The sequence below is a fragment of the Ischnura elegans genome, chromosome 7, assembly GCF_921293095.1.
Source record: "Ischnura elegans chromosome 7, ioIscEleg1.1, whole genome shotgun sequence".
NCBI lineage: Eukaryota > Metazoa > Arthropoda > Insecta > Odonata > Coenagrionidae > Ischnura > Ischnura elegans.
The window spans coordinates 95,244,390-95,262,482 of record NC_060252.1 but is presented as its reverse complement, the minus strand read 5'-3'; the positions used below and the strand labels follow the sequence as shown (position 1 = coordinate 95,262,482).

Genomic DNA, 18,093 nt, shown 5'->3' with positions numbered 1-18,093 from the left:
AGTTCAGGGGCACAAATTGTTAAAGTTAACTCCAGAAAAGACTCGAAATGACGTATACGGCTAAGAATTTCGATACCGTTTGTTGCCAGTTGTGCAGAAGATTTTATTTTTATAGTGAACGTCCTGTAAGTTTTCACTGAGTTCACATTTTATTCTATTTTTTCTTTAATGCAATGTCTCGTAATTCAGGTAATAATATAAAATTTTCATTATGATGACCGGACTAATATTTAAAGAAAAATAAAAAAATAAATTGTATGGAAGCTAGATGGTGGTAATGGTGTAGAGGAGGAAGTGAAATGTAGGTGAGGGTCGAGTAATATCTTCTATGTTATTTCTACTGTATAGATACCTTTTTCTCAACTTAGACGCGACCAAACTCTGCAAATGAGGTACCAAAATGCACAAAATTTACCAGAGAACATGCAACGGCATATCTTAATTCCTAAATATTGCTATTGTTTCCTAAAATTTGTTTTTTAATAATTTAAAAAAAAACAAAAAAAAACAAAAAAACGTAAATATTCCTGATGTTAACGAAGCAAAAACTGATACATTTGTTCATTTGCAACAATATCTCGCATTCTTTAAATAACTTTTATCAAAATGTGGCTGATTCCACATTCAAGTCTCCTGTTGATACGTAAGTATGAGTCATCATGTGCGTTGAACAGAGGATAGCGTCAATACTTCCCATGACGTATTTAAAGAGGCCCTCTCACCTCAATTTGTACATGAACATTCCAATTAAATTTGCACATAACACCCTGCCTTTTTTTCTACATTTTAAAATTGGAAACGCGCCTATCCCTTTGTGGACCTGCATTGAAAAGAGCGGGGAAAGCCCGCTGGGAGCGGGCGCAGCACGCTCGTAATATAAAATTTTCATTATGATGACCGGACTAATATTTAAAGAAAAATAAATAAATTAATTGTATGGAAGCTAGATGGTGCTAATAGTATAGATGAGGCAGAGTCCTCTAGATTGCTCTCTCAACACTACTCTCTCATCATGTCGAGTCGTCGCATAGGCTTCCACTATGGCAACCACGACGTCCGCCATTTTCAGTACAAATACCCCGTTTTCCCATAAGGAGATGTGGTCAAATTTCTTCGTTTTTTTGGTAAGCGAAGAATGTTGGTAATTTTCGGATAGTTTATATTAATTCCCGAAACCTTAGGTAACATAAATACAAATTTTCTAGGCATGACAACAATGGAAACGGCGAAAATAAAAATAAAACCACGGCAAAGACTAAGCGTATTACAACCTGATAGAACCTTCTTTTAATGGGTTGACAGCCAATTGCGCTAAATAATCACTGAAAATACTGTTGTATATTGACAGTCATGGACCACCAAAACAGCTTAACATAAGAGCAACCAGTGACTCCGTTTAATTACTCCAGAAGTATTTTGAAAGCCATTTTTCAATGTAAAGTAGCAAGGCGGATGCTATGGAAGTAATGAAAAATGGTATAACTGAAAATTTTCAAGAATATAAACGAAGGCGATGTGAAAGAAAAGAACTTGTAATGGATAGTTCAATCTTACATTCAAACAAACACGTCAATTTGAGAAGCTACCTTATTTGATAGATGATTAGCATTAACAAAGACTGCGTGCCTATTTTTCAACAACTGTGCTGATTTCTCAAAAAATAATAGATGAATGATTATGTTAAGAAATACTTCATTTAAAAATATACATGTGTAGTCATATCTCAGCAAAATACCAAGTGCAGGTGACACGTATGGGAGATGAAAAAGAAATGACTTACACCACCTAAAGACACTAAAATGAGGCATATCAGAAAAAGACGAACTACAAGAGATTTTAGAAGTCCATTACTCAGGCTAATACTTGCTTGTGACATGAATAAAAGCACAAATAAAGACATGCTCAATATCTCCAGCTCCTAAGGCTGCATGCAGCCTTCAAAAGCACTCAACCCCTCCAAGAAACCTTGGATTCATCCAGCCATCGACTATGCCAAACATGAATTACACGCAGGTGATTTTTTCCAACGAAAACTATCGAGAAACCACTGGTCAATGATTTTGGTTTCATACAAAAAATTTGAAACATTTCACATTTTTAATACAACATGGAAGTACTCTCTTAAGGAAGTAAACAAATAGGACTTTTAACAATGAAAATAGCAATTAGGTACTTCTTAATTAATTACTAAAAAGGCCTCTTTTTTACTTTTAGCCGCAGATAGTTCAAATGTGGTACCGCAAAATGAAGGTAGTTTCAACATCATTTGAATTGTCAATATCAGCAATGTTTTTGATTTGTAAATTAGTTCACAGACCCTAAGAATACAATGAAGCTATGAAGGCAAAGTAGAGATATCACTGGCTTGTGCATGCTTGCCACTTTTTACTTAGTACAAACATGAACCAATAATTAAAGAGTATGTTTGAATACCACTTTATTTTAATTATTATACTTGAGGCTGCGCCTAACATTGACAACCTAAACTATTGGATGGACGATGAGGATACATGATTGCTTTGTCGATGCCATTCCCTAATAAATGCCCTGGCATCACTTTATCAATCCACCAGTTGTTTGTACGAAACATTTCCAATGACCCCATTCATAAAGGGATCGATATTGTACAATCATATTTTTCCAGCCTACATCCAATAGGTAATTGTCTCTCAGGCTGTTTAACAATCTAAACAGGACAGCCTTTAGTGCTACTATTGAATAATTCCAAAATTTAGTCATCATAAGAAGAGATAAGTGGGCAATAAAATTGTGCCACCTGTTGAGCGAAGGTATGTCGGTGAAAGCAAATGATGATGGAATTAAAAATGCTACTCAAGATGAACAAAAGAAAACAAAGCCCAACAACCAGATGACTCAAAGACAATAACCCAATAGAACGGTGCCACAATACTTTGTTATTACCTATAATAATACCTTTCATCGCAATGCACTAACACTGATAACAACAAACACTTTCTCTCAGCAAATGCCAAGAAGAGTATAAATAACAGTACAACCTTAATATGTACACACCACACTCGATGGTTCTTCAACTTTAGCAAAGGAAAAGACTTCAGGTGTCACCAGGGGCACGTCCTTATCAGCCGGCAATCGAATATGAGAGGTCTCCTCTTTGGTGTAATAGGCTTAGGACAATTTGCGACGTTGAAAATCGTCGGAACATCATTGGGCTTTTAATTTTTTCCAGGCTTTCTTCCAAGCGGACTCAAATTTTGATTCGTATAAGTGCACCTGTGGCAAGGAAAACAAAGATGATTCGCAGGAAAATGATTCCATAATGATAACATGGCTAAATAATTACGTGCATGTAATGTATGGGCTTTCCCTGGGCTACAACCTTGTTGCGGTGGAAAGGCTTGCGCGTTCCTATGACCCCTAGAGCTGCACTGGCGGGATTAATTCTAAATTATTCCCGGTAGGGCCACCAATGGCAGATAGGTGGAAGGGTAGGAGCCAGACGAAAGGTAGTCCACGTGATGGTGTCACGTGAAAAACACTGTTGGAATGGAAGTGGGAAACCCTACCAACTATCTCTTCCCTGAAAACATGGAGTACAATCAAATGAGCCTCGGAATCTCATCCACCGGGACCCGCCCGCAAACGGCGGGTGTCGGGCACGGCAGCGAGGTCGGCAAGATCCTCGGGGTCGTCAACATGCGAAATCCTTGCAGAGACTTATCATCATCACCAGCGGCAGCAATGAAGAGAGAAGAAGACCAAGAAGATGGAGAAGAATAAGTCGGCTATAAATGTAGGGACGTGGAATGTGAAGACAATGATGAGGGCGGGGAAGTTAGAAAATATCAAAAGGGAAATGGATAAAGGGAGGATAGATATCCTAGCATTATGCGAGGTGAGGTGGAGGAATGGGGGGGACTACTGGAGTGATGGGTATAGGGTTATACATAGTGGTGGCGAGGAAAGCCAGCGAGGGGTAGCTTTAGTATTACACGGGAAGGTGGGTAAGCGTGTGGTAGGTATATAACAGGTAAGCGATAGTATTCTGGTGGTAGAAATTGAGGCGCGGCCCACCAACCTTGTGGTGGTCCAAGCTTACATGCCCACTAGCAATCATAGGGAGGAAGAAGTCGATGAGGTGTATGAACAGCTCGAGAAAATAATTAGAGAAACTCCGGGCAAGAAAAATCTGGTAGTGATGGGGGACTGGAACGCTTCAGTCGGGGAAGGGAGGGTTGGAAACGAAATAGGGGAATTTGGATTAGGAATTCGGAACGACAGGGGTGAGAAAGCAGCAGAATTTTGCAAGAGAAACAAGTTATTTATCAAAAACACGTGGTTCAATCATCATAAAGGGCGAAGGTAGATATGGAAAAGTCCAGGGGATGTATGGAGATATCAAATAGACTACATTATGGTAAGGCAGAGGTTTAGGAATAGTGTGAAAAACTCGCGCAGCTTCCCAGCAGCAGATGCGGATTCAGACCACAACCTAGTACTTATGAAATGTAACGTAAGATTCAAAAGAGTTATGAAAGTTAGGAAGGCGAAGAAATGGAACGTAGAAAACCTGAAGGGGAGTATAAGGAGAGAATATCAGGAACTAGTGGACATTAGTATACGGGAGATTGAAAGTACTAAGACTGTAGAGGTAAGATGGGATAATATTAAAACGGGAATAGTCAAAGCGGCGGAGAAGTCAATTGGTTACGTTGACAGTAGAAGAATAAAGAAGCCGTGGATAACGGAGAACATGATAAGGGAAATGGAGGAGAGGAGGAAGTGGAAGAACGTGGACACAGAACAGGGCAAAAGAATGTATAGCGAATTGAATAATCGATTAGGACGTGAAACTAAGAGAGTAAGGGAGGCTTGGTGGAAAAGACAGTGTGAGGAAATGGAAAAGTTTCAGAAGGAAGGAGGGGTAGGCGCGCTATATGGCAAAGTTAAGTCGCTATCGGGCGGCAAAAGAGGGCAAACCATGCCTAAAATTAAGGCTAAGGATGAAAGGATGCTAACCGAGCGAGAAGAGGTACAGAGTAGATGGAAGGAATACGTAGAGGATCTCTATAAAGTGAGGAACAGACCGGAGAGATTGACTTTAGAGGATGAAAGTGAAGTGGGGGAGGATAATCTTGGTCCGGGGATATTAGATTCGGAAATAGAGAAAGCACTTCGTGATATGAAGGCCAGGAAAGCAGTAGGCGTGGACAATATCCCGTGTGAGCTTCTGAAGAATCTAGGGAAGGAAGGTAAGAAAAGGTTTTTCGAAATAGTACGCAGGATCTATGACGAGGGAAGTTGGCCGGAGGATTTCGTGAAGACGGTTTTATTTCCGCTTCCGAAAAAGAATAAAGCTGTGCAATGCGGAGATTATAGAACTATCAGCCTAATATCGCATGCGGCGAAAGTGGTGCTGAGGATATTGAACAGACGAATGGAGGCGAGGGCAAACGAGTATTTGGGAAGGTGTTAGGAAGAGAATTGCATTAGCGAAGGAGGCGTTCATGAACAGGAAGGAGATTCTGAGAGGATCGTTATCTAAGAGTTTAAAGAAAAGGTTAGTGAAGAGTTTGATATGGAGTGCAGCTCTCTACGGTGCGGAAACGTGGACTTTGAGGAAAGAAGACGTGAGAAGATTGGAGGCATTCGAGATGTGGGTATGGAGAAGAATGGAGAGGGTGAAATGGACGGAGAGGAAAAGGAATGACGAAGTGCTGGATATGGTGGGCGAGGAGAGGCAGCTTTTAGATGAGGTATTGAGGAGACAGAATATATGGATGGAGCGAATACTTAGCGGGGAGGGGATGTTGAAAATGGTGTTAGAGGGTAGAATGCTAGGGAAACGAGGGAGGGGAAGGAAAAATAATAGGATTTTTAGATAAATTGAAAAGGAGTAGGCCTCACAGTGAATTGAAGAAGGCAGCGCCGGAAGGATAGGGAGACTCCCAAATCACTCAATTGTACTCCATGGAAACCTATCTTAATCGGTAGAATACTATAATTATAAACTGTATGTTGACTATTATATTAATTAAGGAAGGTTTCGCTGTTTATAAATCGCATGTAATTACAAGGTGTAAAATCCAACATGAATTCGAATACCTGCAAACATTTGCTACCAATAACGCAGTTCCAAAAGGGACATAAGTATTTCATGATTTCAGTAAGTCTTTAATGAAAACTGGTATCATTGATTGCATCGCACGTAATAGTTCCTCATGGAGTTCCAAACGTGAGAGCACTTATATAGTTACAATTATAAGTTTAAAGGACACTTACAAGTATAACTTTCACGCGACGGAATTATAACAATTAACCACATTCCATCATGTGAATAGGTCGCGTATTCTGATGTTTATTGTTTAAATTAATCACTTGAATTTATCTCGGGTTACTTGTATCAGTTTTACGACACTATCAACGTTTAAAAATGATTTCCACAAATTACCTTTTAAACATGAAAAACCCTCAACTATAGCAGGAATTATTATGCACCCTTTTCTGTTTACATTACGTACAACGTAGAACTGAGTACCAAATGTATTAAACTTTGAAATAAATCACAGCCCTTCATCAACTTAAGCCGAAACTAAGAACTTGATCTTCATATGAATACTTACCCAATACATTGAATCAAATCAACTTTAACTCACCTCACAAATAGGGTAGTTTCCTTCATCAAAGAAAACGAAAGGCAATGATTGCGATTCGTTACCCATAATTAGTGTATTCATAATATAGAAATTACTTGGTTTTAGAAATCCCAGTTCAGACGAATGGCAATGGTCAATTTTAACCGCACTTGAAAAAGGCCAGATTGGCTCCCATGCGATGCCACTCCAAGTGACGTCACAGGGACCTAGTTTCTATACGAGTAGATAGGAGTTTTACATTGTCTAAGATTACCAATGCATGCATGTGGCACAGAGCTCAGGAAACATCTCTTAATGATCACCCATTAAAACTGGCTAAGGTCGGAAAGTTTACTTCGTTTGATAGGGTATTAATAATCATTATTTATGCCAGGCGCTACCTACTAGCAGTATACTCTGCTACCTGCTAGCAACCTGCATCGTATTAGGGCTCAAAGCCTCGCCCCTATGTCACCTCACACGGCGACAGCCGGAGCCAGAATGACGTCGCACGGGGTTTTCCCAGCATTTATACTTAGCCGTCGCGTTTTCGCGCGCTTGAAAATTTTCACTTTTCATTTAATCGCGAAAAATAGATATCGTCATTAAAAATCTAAGAGCGTGAAATACGTACTCCAGGAGTAATAATCTTTCGATTTAGGCAATAAAAAAATAATAGGAAACTACCCTATTGTGGACGACGGCTATGGTTGCCACTTATCCATCCCGCACATTTGTAACCATTTCGCCCTTACCTCAGGGTTACAAGGAAAAGCAAAAACACAGAACCCATCCCTGCAACTAATGGAACAGTTTGGTGCAGAAGAACCGCCCATCTCTCTTGTTAATCAATTACACAAATGGAAAAAACTGCACCAACTTGACGTTACGTCTATGCTACAACACAGCTCGCCGTTAATGATTTGTCTAACAATGGCGGATTGCGACGACTCAACTTCGTAGTTATTATATGGCAATGTAGAGGACTCTGAGATGAGGAAGTGAAATGTAGGTGAGTGTCGAGTAATATAAAATTATAATGGGCTCTTTGGATTGACTGGTCTGATCCCGAAGAGAGAATGAAGCAGATTCAATTTTAAGTCTCTCTGCCCTGAACCGCTTCTCGCCATCCCCCCCCCCCCTCTTTCTCCCTCGTCACAAGGAGTGCGTCTCGTCATTGTTCCCGATCTGGCAACAGTGTGGGTGAACAATCACAACGCCGTCCGTCCGCGCTGCCTCGCTTCAGATTCCAGGAAGAGCATTGTTACGGGCGTCGGCAACGTCGGGCGCGAGGAAGTGCGCTGACTCGCGGGCGCTGCTTATAAAGCTCTCCGCTCTGGCACGGAAGACATCAGACCGCCTGCGTTGAGCACCACGAGAAGGAAGATTACACTGATTCGATTGAGAAGCTCTGACCTCACGAGAATTCACCATGCCTGACCCATGCTGTGGAGGAAAAGGTAAGGGAATATCCATTTTTCATACTGCACTTAGCTCACTTTACTTAGTTAGGTTTAGTTTGCTCACTTAATAAATAGCTGCATAGAATATAGCTTAGTTTCGTCTATTACAATAATATAATAGCTACATATTAATAATGAAAAACACACTGTTACTTCCACAAAATTCACAGAGTTTCTATTTTATTACCGGTTTCGGCTATTACACGATTTTCAAATACTGTCGTCGTCATGGTTGAGTAAGCTTCGGTCAATCCATTCCTAGTATATATCAATGTGCATGAAATCCGTATATGGGCAGTGGATGTATATGGGCACTGGTGTAATAGCCGAAACCGGTAATAAAATAGAAACTCGATGAATTTTGTGGAAGTAACAGTGTGTTTTTCATTATTAATATGGAACCCTTCCACCACGTAAAAGCTTCAAGTTTCGATTTAATAATAGCTACAATTAGCTTCGTATAATATCTCATTTGAGTTTGTTAGAAAAAGATTGTTTCCAAAATAATTTTCCCAAACCAACGTGTCGTGTAAGTTCGATCGAAAAGTACTTAAAATATAACTGCCCGCTTCCCCCGTGAAATGTCATAGTTTTTTTTACTTTCTGAGCAAGATTTTCTCACCTCTCTCTTTGTGTATTCGAACCTAAATTAGAAAATTTATTTTGACATCGTGAAGAAAAAATATTAAAATCCTACCGAAGTTGATAGATTCCTAACTAAGGTTCTTGAACAGCTGCTACAATCTCCATTTTGAATTTCTGACAACCACATCACGCAAATTTCAATGATTTTACCGTTTTAAACTCGGCGTCATGATCACGGTCATCGTCATAGTTGAGTAAGCTTCGCTCAATCCATTCCTAGTATATATCAATGTGCATGCAATCCGTATATGGGCAGTGGATGTCGTGTGAAGGAGTCAAATAATTGCGTTTTATTTTATATTACTGGGACCTGATTACTTGCACTCCTATAGCAATTGAAATGTTGACGTAAAAGCGGTTAAAAGTGCATTTCATTTTTCTGCTTACAGCGAATTCATCCATTAATCTTGTTTTAACAGGAAATATGAACACGAAATGCGAATTTCATGCGCTGAAGTAATTTAAAAATTAAATCATCAATTCTATTCAATTCCTGATGCTAACGCCTTTAACGCAAATTCCATTCTCTCCCGCATAAGGTGATAAGTATCATCGGAAGCATTAGGAAAGATACAGTCAAAAGATAACATGTAATGCGAAAGGAATATTTTGGGCCTAGCAAGGTTTCCCTTTAAAAAGTGGGGGAGTGGAAATAATTCCAGGTTTTTTCCGCTCATGGTCCGACTTCGTTTGCGTGATAAATCGGTGAGTCATTAAAAATTTTATTCCGTATTACGTGCAGCCGCAAATTTAAGCGTTAAAATGAACCTTGAAGAAACATTTTATCTCCAAGGAAAATTTTTCTTTGAATCGAAAGTGTTGCGATGCTTGGAAAATAATATTTTATCGCAAATTTTCTTTCGGGATTCAAGAGTGCAATGTAAATTCGGGTAAATGTGATAACTCACTCCGAAAAACACCTATATTTCATGAAAGTATGATTATTAGCGAATTTTCACATTTAGTTTTTATCCCCATGATTTTGCTGTTGCTCAATCAAGATTTTTAAAAATGTATTTAAAAATTACACTCAAGACGGCCTAATTCTTGATATATATAGAACTTGCAATATTTTCTTTGGCCATCTGGTGTCATCTAGTTGCTATGATCTACCACGTCGATTATATCTTTTTCCAGTTCCCTCGTCTTTATTATTGTATTCTTCCTAACTTCTCAGCTCAAGTGTTGAGTTAATGTTAAAAGATCTTTGACCTCTTTCCAATCTGTCGCAGTAATCTTTTTCTCTTCTTTTCCTCATTACTCCTGCCACTTTTTCTGTAATTTTTGAGTCTACCTTCTTCACTTTCGTTTTCATGTCAATATTTTGGACCCATAAAATATAATTTAAAACTTTTATTCGTACATTCTTCTTTTATCAGTTCTTACCTTTAAAGTATCATGAATCTCCGTATAGTATAAAAATGACATTTATTTAAACCCGTAAGATTAATGAAATTCAATAAAATATGCGATGTATATCGTTACACCACAAGATTCATTATAAAAATTAAATTTGGCCTCCAGTTGACTACAGCCACTAGTTGACTCGCACGCAAAGGAATGCTGTGCCTTCTGGGAGTCATACATACGATTGCAAACAGGGCATTCGTCGAATGCTGTAGTCAGGTCTGCTTCAATCAGTAGGAAAATAATTTTACGAAGAAAAAACGCATTATTTTAAAGAAAATGACGCTACTGTCGGCTAAAGCAGCTGGCCTAAGTGCTAATTTAAAGAATTTGCACTTGCTAAAAGAGTTATCTTCATTATATAATTGTATCCTTAATTTTACTTCTTATTCTTGATCGATCTTTTTCGTTGATGGAAATCTTACTTACATAGTGACGTGAAAAGTGTGGTAATGTGAAAAGTGGTAAGAAAAGTATTGTGAAAAGTATTAGTATTTTATGATCGAGAACCTAGCTGTTTAAGGAGAAGTGAATTCGCCAAAGCGAAGTTACTTGCTCCTCTTTTGATCGGTTAGTCGAATCACGCGCGCCATTAATGTCCATGCAGAATTGAAAAACGATTGGCTTAACCATATTTAACTCGTCGTCATGGTCACCGCTGAGTAAGCTTTGCTCAATGCAGTCCTCGCGCCGCCATGTATGCTAAGTGAACACAATGACGTCTGAAGAAGTCAAATAATTATGCTGTCCATACCATTTCGCCCGATAGATTATCTGTTTCTGCGCCATTTAAGCAAACAACGTCCCCTAGTATCAGATAATGGGTAATGACACATACGCATTGCTCGTAAGGATCTCTAAATATTTTGGGACGAAGGACTGACCGTATGTTGGTCAGACTTTGACCTCTAAGTCACAATGCCCGTTCGGCATGATTTATCAATATTCCAGATGTACCACTCTTTTCAAATAAAATTCTTAATGTCCTTTCTATAGTTCTCATTGAGGGTAAAGTTATTTAGTTAGAACTAACACTAACCTAAGAGCGTGAGATTTTTCATTGCAAAAGTGAAAAATAAAATATTTCATTTTTTTGTACATTTTTTCCGGTCGAATTATTATTGCTTGCGATGCAAATATTTTCCCGCAAAATGAAAATATTAACAACAATCTCAAATTAAATTTCCCAATTCTGATGTTCTGTAACTTATTGATTCTATACTCAACTTTTGAAGCTTGACGAATTGTTTTATTTTATTACTCACAAGGATTTCTAAATGCGCCTAACTTCAAAGAGGGTGAAGTACTATCTTCCAAACTCATTTTTAATGGTTACTGGTTACGATAACTTCGTGGGGTATCGTGGGGTATAAGTAATATTTGTGACAGAGCCCTGAGGAATCTAGGGTTCGTTTCGTCGGAAGATTTTGGAAAATAACAAGATAATGTTATTTCTTAGTGGTCCGGCCAAACCTTGAATTCACTCGTAGCAGTTTTTTTACGAATAGCGCTTTGATTATTATTGCATTATTTGCGCACTCTTTCATTTAGTTCGCGGATCAAGTCTTTCTGCGTCGGATTTAAGATTTCCAGATTTAAGAACATTAATTCCAAGCAATTGCGATGAATCGCTCGCTGCAAATTCAAGGTGTGGCCGGACGCTTGTGAAATAGCACCTCTTGTACTTTCACATCCGAAAATATTTTCAACAACACATTATTAATTATTATATTTTCATCAATCGTAAAAATAATCATTTTTTAACAACATATTTTTAATTTCATTTCTGTTCAACCGCTAAAAAATTATTTAAAAGGCAACTCTTCATTTCAAAGCTACAAAAACGTTACGACGCACTTCGTTCTCCACTGGTTTGCTAGGTTTCGTAATAATTTTGAGGTTTAACAGAAGTAACGTAGAGGTACCCAACTTCCTTGAATATTACGTAACATATTTGTGTCGCAACTCGGGCCGGCCTAATATAAGTGTACATTGTATTAGTCCGATGGAGGCATGTTGGTAAACGTGTTTCCCAAATACTCTCCTTTCCACGAAATATTGTGAAACACAAGGACGATGACTAGCGCGCACAAAAAAGTCCCCCCCCCCCAATTGTCGCTATCCTCCTATTCTGGATCCGCCACTGCATCTACAGATACGTAAAAAAACACATACGTTGCAGTAGTGCAGTGTACTTATGACCAATACATTTGCAATTGATGTCCCTTTTTGAAGTGTGGGAATTTGAAAATACTCATTCAAGCTCAGAACAACTAGAGTGTTATACTATTACGTTTTAAGTGCGTGTAACGAACAGGAGGTTCCTATATCGCCAATTCTTCGAAAGCTAGTCGGAAATCCCGAGGACTCCCAATTTGTTGTCAGTCATTCCTTTCGCTCCACTTGGGTCAAGCGATCAACGAACCCGAGCTCCTCAAGGTCACCTTCTAGCTGCCGACCAACCCTTTCGCCGCGGAGCGGATAATGACGAAGCCGTTCTCGCCGGAGATATCCCTTCCGGAAACGGATGGTTGGACGACCAGCAAAGTGGTCTATTACGACGGATAGCGCAACGAAAGACAATTGAGGCAAATATGAGGAAAGAAAAACGACTTCTAATACCTGGAACAACACGTAACAGTCTAACGCGAAGAGCATTTAAGGCGGGTAAGCGGGATCACTTGAAACTGAAATGGGTTATAGTCACTGAAAACTGAAATGCAAGGGGAAAATGAAGAGAACGGTTTTTTACAAGGCACTTAACTGTGCACTCTGGTGCATACAATGCGTACAATACTTCAGGAGGCGGTAGGGGAGACAATTTAAAGCATTTTTGTTCATAAGCATGGTATCTCATTATCAACACAATATAGACTCCTTAGTTACTGAGCTATGGCAACACAAAAAGTTTTTGATGCACTTCGCAGTTACCATGGAAACGGTTTTTCTTGGGCATTCAAGGACCTTCTTCATCATCATCATTATCATTAATCAACAATCCTAAGATTGGTTTGACGCAGCTCTCCATTTCTCTCTCCTATCCGCTAATCTCTTCATAGCTACATATTTATTCTCTTTTACATCCTTTATAACCTGTCCGATATAACTCATTCTGGGCCGTCCCTTGCCCTTTTTCCCTTCCACTTGTCCTTCAACGATTGTCTTCATCAGACCATCGTGCCTCAAAATGTGGCCAACTAAGTTGTCCCTTCTCCTGCTTAATGTTTCTAGGAGGCTTCTCTTTTCTCCCACTCTCCTTAGCACTTCATGGTTACTCACACGGTCAATCCATTTTATCTTCATCATTCTTCGGTAGCACCACATTTCGAATGCTTCCACTCTTGACCTCTCTGCTGCTGTCAACGTCCAAGCCTCGCTTCGATAGAGAAACATACTCCATATGTAGCATCTGATGAATTGTTTCCTTACTTCTATGCTGGTATTTTCAGCTGTAAGAAGATTCTTCTTTTTGTAGAAAGCCCTCTTCGCCTGCGCTATTCTACTGTGTATTTCTTTCTTGCTCCGTCCATCGCTGGTAATTCGGCTTCCCAGGTAAGAGAACTCGTTCACCTCTTGAAGCTTATGCTTTCCTAGGTTGATGTTTGTTTTAGCCTCCTCTCTTTTACTGCAAACTAATATCTTAGTCTTCTTTTTGTTGATTTTCAGCTGATATCTGGCCATTGTCCTTTCCATGTGTGTCAACGTCTTCTTCAAATCCTTCTCTGTCTCGGCTATGACTGCTATGTCGTCAGAAAATCGCAGCATACTAATTTTTTCTCCGTGGATATTGACACCCGAAGCTTTCTGCTTGATTTCGTTGATGGCTTTCTCTATGTAAACATTAAAAATTAAGGGGGAAAGCGCACAACCTTGTCTCACCCCTTTTCTTATTCTCGCTTCTGCACCGTTTGGTCCACATTTGATCACAGCTACTTGGTTTTTATACAAACTATGAATATTTCTACGATCATTGTAGAGTACGCCGATTTCTTTCAAAATTCTAAGCATTGAATTCCATTCCACGTTATCAAAGGCCTTCTCTAAATCGACAAATGCTATGAAGGTTGGTTTGTTTTTCTCCATTCTCTTCTCTATGATCAACCTAAGAGCCAAAATTGCTTCCCTTGTGCCCCTGCTTTTCCTAAATCCGAATTGGTCCTCATCCAGGAATTCTTCTGCTCTTCGTTCAATTCTCCTGTAAATGATTCTTGTCAGAATCTTCGACGCATGTGTCGTCAGGCTTATGGTCCTAAATTCTTCGCACTTCTCAGCTCTCTTCATTTTGGGTATGGGAATGATGTTGTTCTTCTCGAAGTCACTAGGTAAATCTCCTGTTGAGTACATAGCGCAGACAGTTTTATACAGTTGAGTTAAGACCTTTTCTCCTGCATTTTTTATTAACTCTGCTGGAATGTCATCTATTCCTGGGGCCTTATTCTTTCGCAGATCTCTTACTGCAGCGTCAAATTCCGATCTTAAGATGCTTGCTCCAATGTCATCCTATTCAACTTCACTTTCCTCTTCGAGAACTTTTGAGCTAAGTTTACTCCCGTTGTATAATTTCTCCAGGTATTCCTTCCATCTCTCGGCTTTGTCTTCGTTTTCAATTAGAATGTTTCCATTCCTGTTCCTTATGCTATTACATTTTGTGTTTGGTTCCTTGAAATGGTTCCTCACTGTTCTATAGGCCGCTTCCACTTTCCCTTTTACGAGGTTATTTTGTACGTCCTCACATATGTTCCTCCTCCACGCTTCTCTGGCTTTCCTCGCTTGGCGGCAAATCTCGTGCCTTATTCTCTTGTAGCAAGCCTGTCCTTCCTCAGTATTCGTATTCTTATACTTTCTCCTTTCTTCAATGAGGTCTAGGATTTCATCCGTGATCCATGGCTTTTTCTTAATACATTTTCTTATCCCTAGAACTTCTCTAGCGGCCTCCTGAAATCCACTTCTTAAGGTAGTCCAGTTATTCTCAACTGAGTTTTCAGACACTAATTTGTGTTCTGTGCAGAACTCTAACAGCCTTTCTCCTCTTTCATTTCTATTTCCTAATCCATATTTTCCGGTTATTCTTCCATCCTGGCCTTCGCCGACGACAGCGTTCCAATCACCTAAAACAATTATGTTTTCTTCTCCCTTTACCTTTTTGATTACTTCCTTTATATCATCGTAGACGTCTTCAACTTCTTCATCCTCGTAGTCTGTCGTGGGCATGTAGACTTGTACCACTACGGTATCTACTGGCTTAGTCTCTATCTTCACTATAACTATCCTTTCATTGTACTGTAGGAAGCTTTTCACACGCATTCCGGCGCTCTTTCTGAGCATTATCCCAACCCCAGCATTACCGTTCAGGGATCCTGTGTGTATAATCCTATAGCTTCCACTCCAAAAGTCTCCCTCCTCAGGCCATTTCATTTCGCTGATTCCTAGCACGTCGATATTCAATCTTTCCATTTCCACTTTAAGGTTTTCTAGCTTACCGCAAGTCCTGAGTGATCTCACGTTCCATGTACCTATCCTCATAACTTTATCACAATTGACCGATGTACCCTCTCGGGTAGTCCCCGCCAGGAGATCCGAATGGGGGACTAGTTTACCTCCGGAATTTTTTACCTGAGAGAATTCCATCATGTCAGACAATTTAAAGTTGGAGTAGCTGCGCCTCCTCGGGATAATAATGTGGTGGTTTCCCCTTGCCTTCCACATCGCAGTACTACAGCCGTTAAAGTAAATGTTACCACGCCTGAAGTGCAATGAGTGTCGCTGTATTGACCATCGTGATCTCCACCTTCACTCATATGAAGAAGAGCTGCTGCCCTCTCCTCCGGGTGATGTGAGGCATAATTGTTGGCGGCCTCTCATCGCCAAGTCACGGTATCTTCACAGGTTTAGTGTATCATTAAGATGGCCTATCTCTCCCAGGGATAGACCCATACCACCTCGGATAACCGCCGCTTTTTGTCCACGACTGCTTATTCGACAAGTAAACCTGCTTATATCGCAGCCTACCTCTATATCTAGAGGTTGACCCACCATCCGCAACCCGGTGGACGCACTCGGTGGCTTAAAGCTCAGCCGCGAGAAGGACTTTCTTAAGAACCTTAAATAATTAAGGTTGGACGTAAATGTGCGACTATAATTTCCTGTAACAATTAGTCTCAGGTTGCGCAATCGTATTGTTGATACTCGATCAAACCTCTCGTTAAGCTGAAAGATTAATTGTCATTAAAAATAATTAAGCTAAAACCTAAGGAATTAGTAGATCATGAGTTTAAGACTAGAAGTCTAAGAAGAGTTGGTGAGAAGTTGGTCTTTCCGAAAACATTGGTAGAAGACGAACATGTCATGAGAGGAAGAACGGCAGTGGTAGGCAACGGATGAGTTGCATAGAGAAGGTGAAATGTAAAGCAGAAATATTATGCATGTGCAAAAAGATTTACTGATGGGAGAATTCTTTGGAAAGCTGCGTCAAACTAATTTATAAGATTAACGATTTTTAATTACGATGATGAATGAATTAGGTAGGTTCATTTACTTAACTATTTTCCATCCTGTAAGCTGTTTCATGTATAAAAGAAAAAATGCATGATGTTTATACAAATTAAAATATACTGGCTAACGAAACTGACCAGATGTACTTTCATTTTAAACCCGCAACATTATGGTTATTGATTTCTTTTTTTTTATATCTTCCCTGCGGCTCACTCAAAGGGCTCACTTCGTTCATTTCCATATTTTATGCCTCTAGCAGAGAATGAATCATTGAACGATTCATGTGAAGATTCAACGGCTCTCCGAATGTGTTCATTTTCATTTTTGAATGAATCGTCTTCTTTTCAGGCTCCGGCTCGTCTTGCCAAGGGGGCTCGAACTGCAACTGCGGGCCCAGCTGTAGCTGCACCAATTGCGGATGCAACAACACCAAAGGGTCAAAGTGAATGAGAAGATATTTGGAAATGAGAAAGGTGAGAAGGTAATTATTACGTTTCCTCTGAATCTTCTCAAATTTATCTCGGAGTTTTCGATTCAATCAATTCCCGTCCTTGATCATTAAGAAATATTATTCTCATTATAGTATTCTGCCCGGTAAAATACCATGGAGCATTTAAATGATTACCTCAGCCTGTCTCCCCAACGAAATTTTTTAATGAGTTGTTAAGTCTTTGCAAGCTAAGTTGTAGTCTTTCTAAGCTAAAACTTTTAAATTTTTAAAAGTTTTTTTTGTAGAATTCCTATTATGTCAATGTTGAAAGGTCCTGTTACACATCTACATTTCCTCGAACTGAATAGTTTAAGTGCAGGATACTGTTGGATTCCTCTCATTTATTCGGCTTTACGAAGTTTAAATTTTAAACGCATACGTATTAAAACAATGAAAATGTTGGACGATGATATTAATATTTAGTGCCCTGATATAAAATTTACGGCCCATTACAAAGAAATGGAAGGAATAGTGCTTATGACTTAAAAGTTATGCACCGATATTATGTTACCGAGTGCAGAATTGTACACTTTTCAATAAACATATACCCTTCAAAGTATTTGGGTAAATTTCTGAGTCCTTGCAGTGATGTATCGGAAAATTATTAATCCTCTCATTTCTATTCTATTTTCAGGGATAACCAATCATCACATGAAAATGCCGCCAAAGTCAAGAACATCCTGTTTATACAAAAATATCATGTTGTCAGCTGTCAAAAAGAATATTAAAATATAAACTAAACTGACCAAATGTACTTTTATTTTACCTCCGTAAATTTCTTTCTTTTATATTGTATCCATAATTCCGAAGGTAATATTTGGTAATATGGACGCTTGTTATACAACAGGAATATTACAAACTTGGTCAATATGCAAAAGATACCGAGAAGAATAAATTGATATCAAAAATTAATTATTTATTTCGTTTAAATTATACCGCTAATTTAAAATTTACCCAGGCATGTGCACTAATATGCACTGTC

The 18,093-nt window shown here is 39.2% G+C and overlaps 1 long non-coding RNA gene across 2 annotated transcripts; it reads left to right on the top strand.

Annotated features, from left to right (window-relative positions):
• Positions 1–7,888: 7,888 nt before the first annotated feature.
• LOC124162601 lies at positions 7,889–17,856 on the top strand. 2 transcript variants are annotated; one of them, XR_006865622.1, is made up of 3 exons: positions 7,889–8,074; positions 16,970–17,094; positions 17,746–17,856. It is a non-coding gene; the product is annotated as an uncharacterized LOC124162601 (long non-coding RNA). The 2 variants fall into 2 exon arrangements; XR_006865623.1 differs by having other exon boundaries at positions 16,970–17,102.
• Positions 17,857–18,093: the final 237 nt, after the last annotated feature.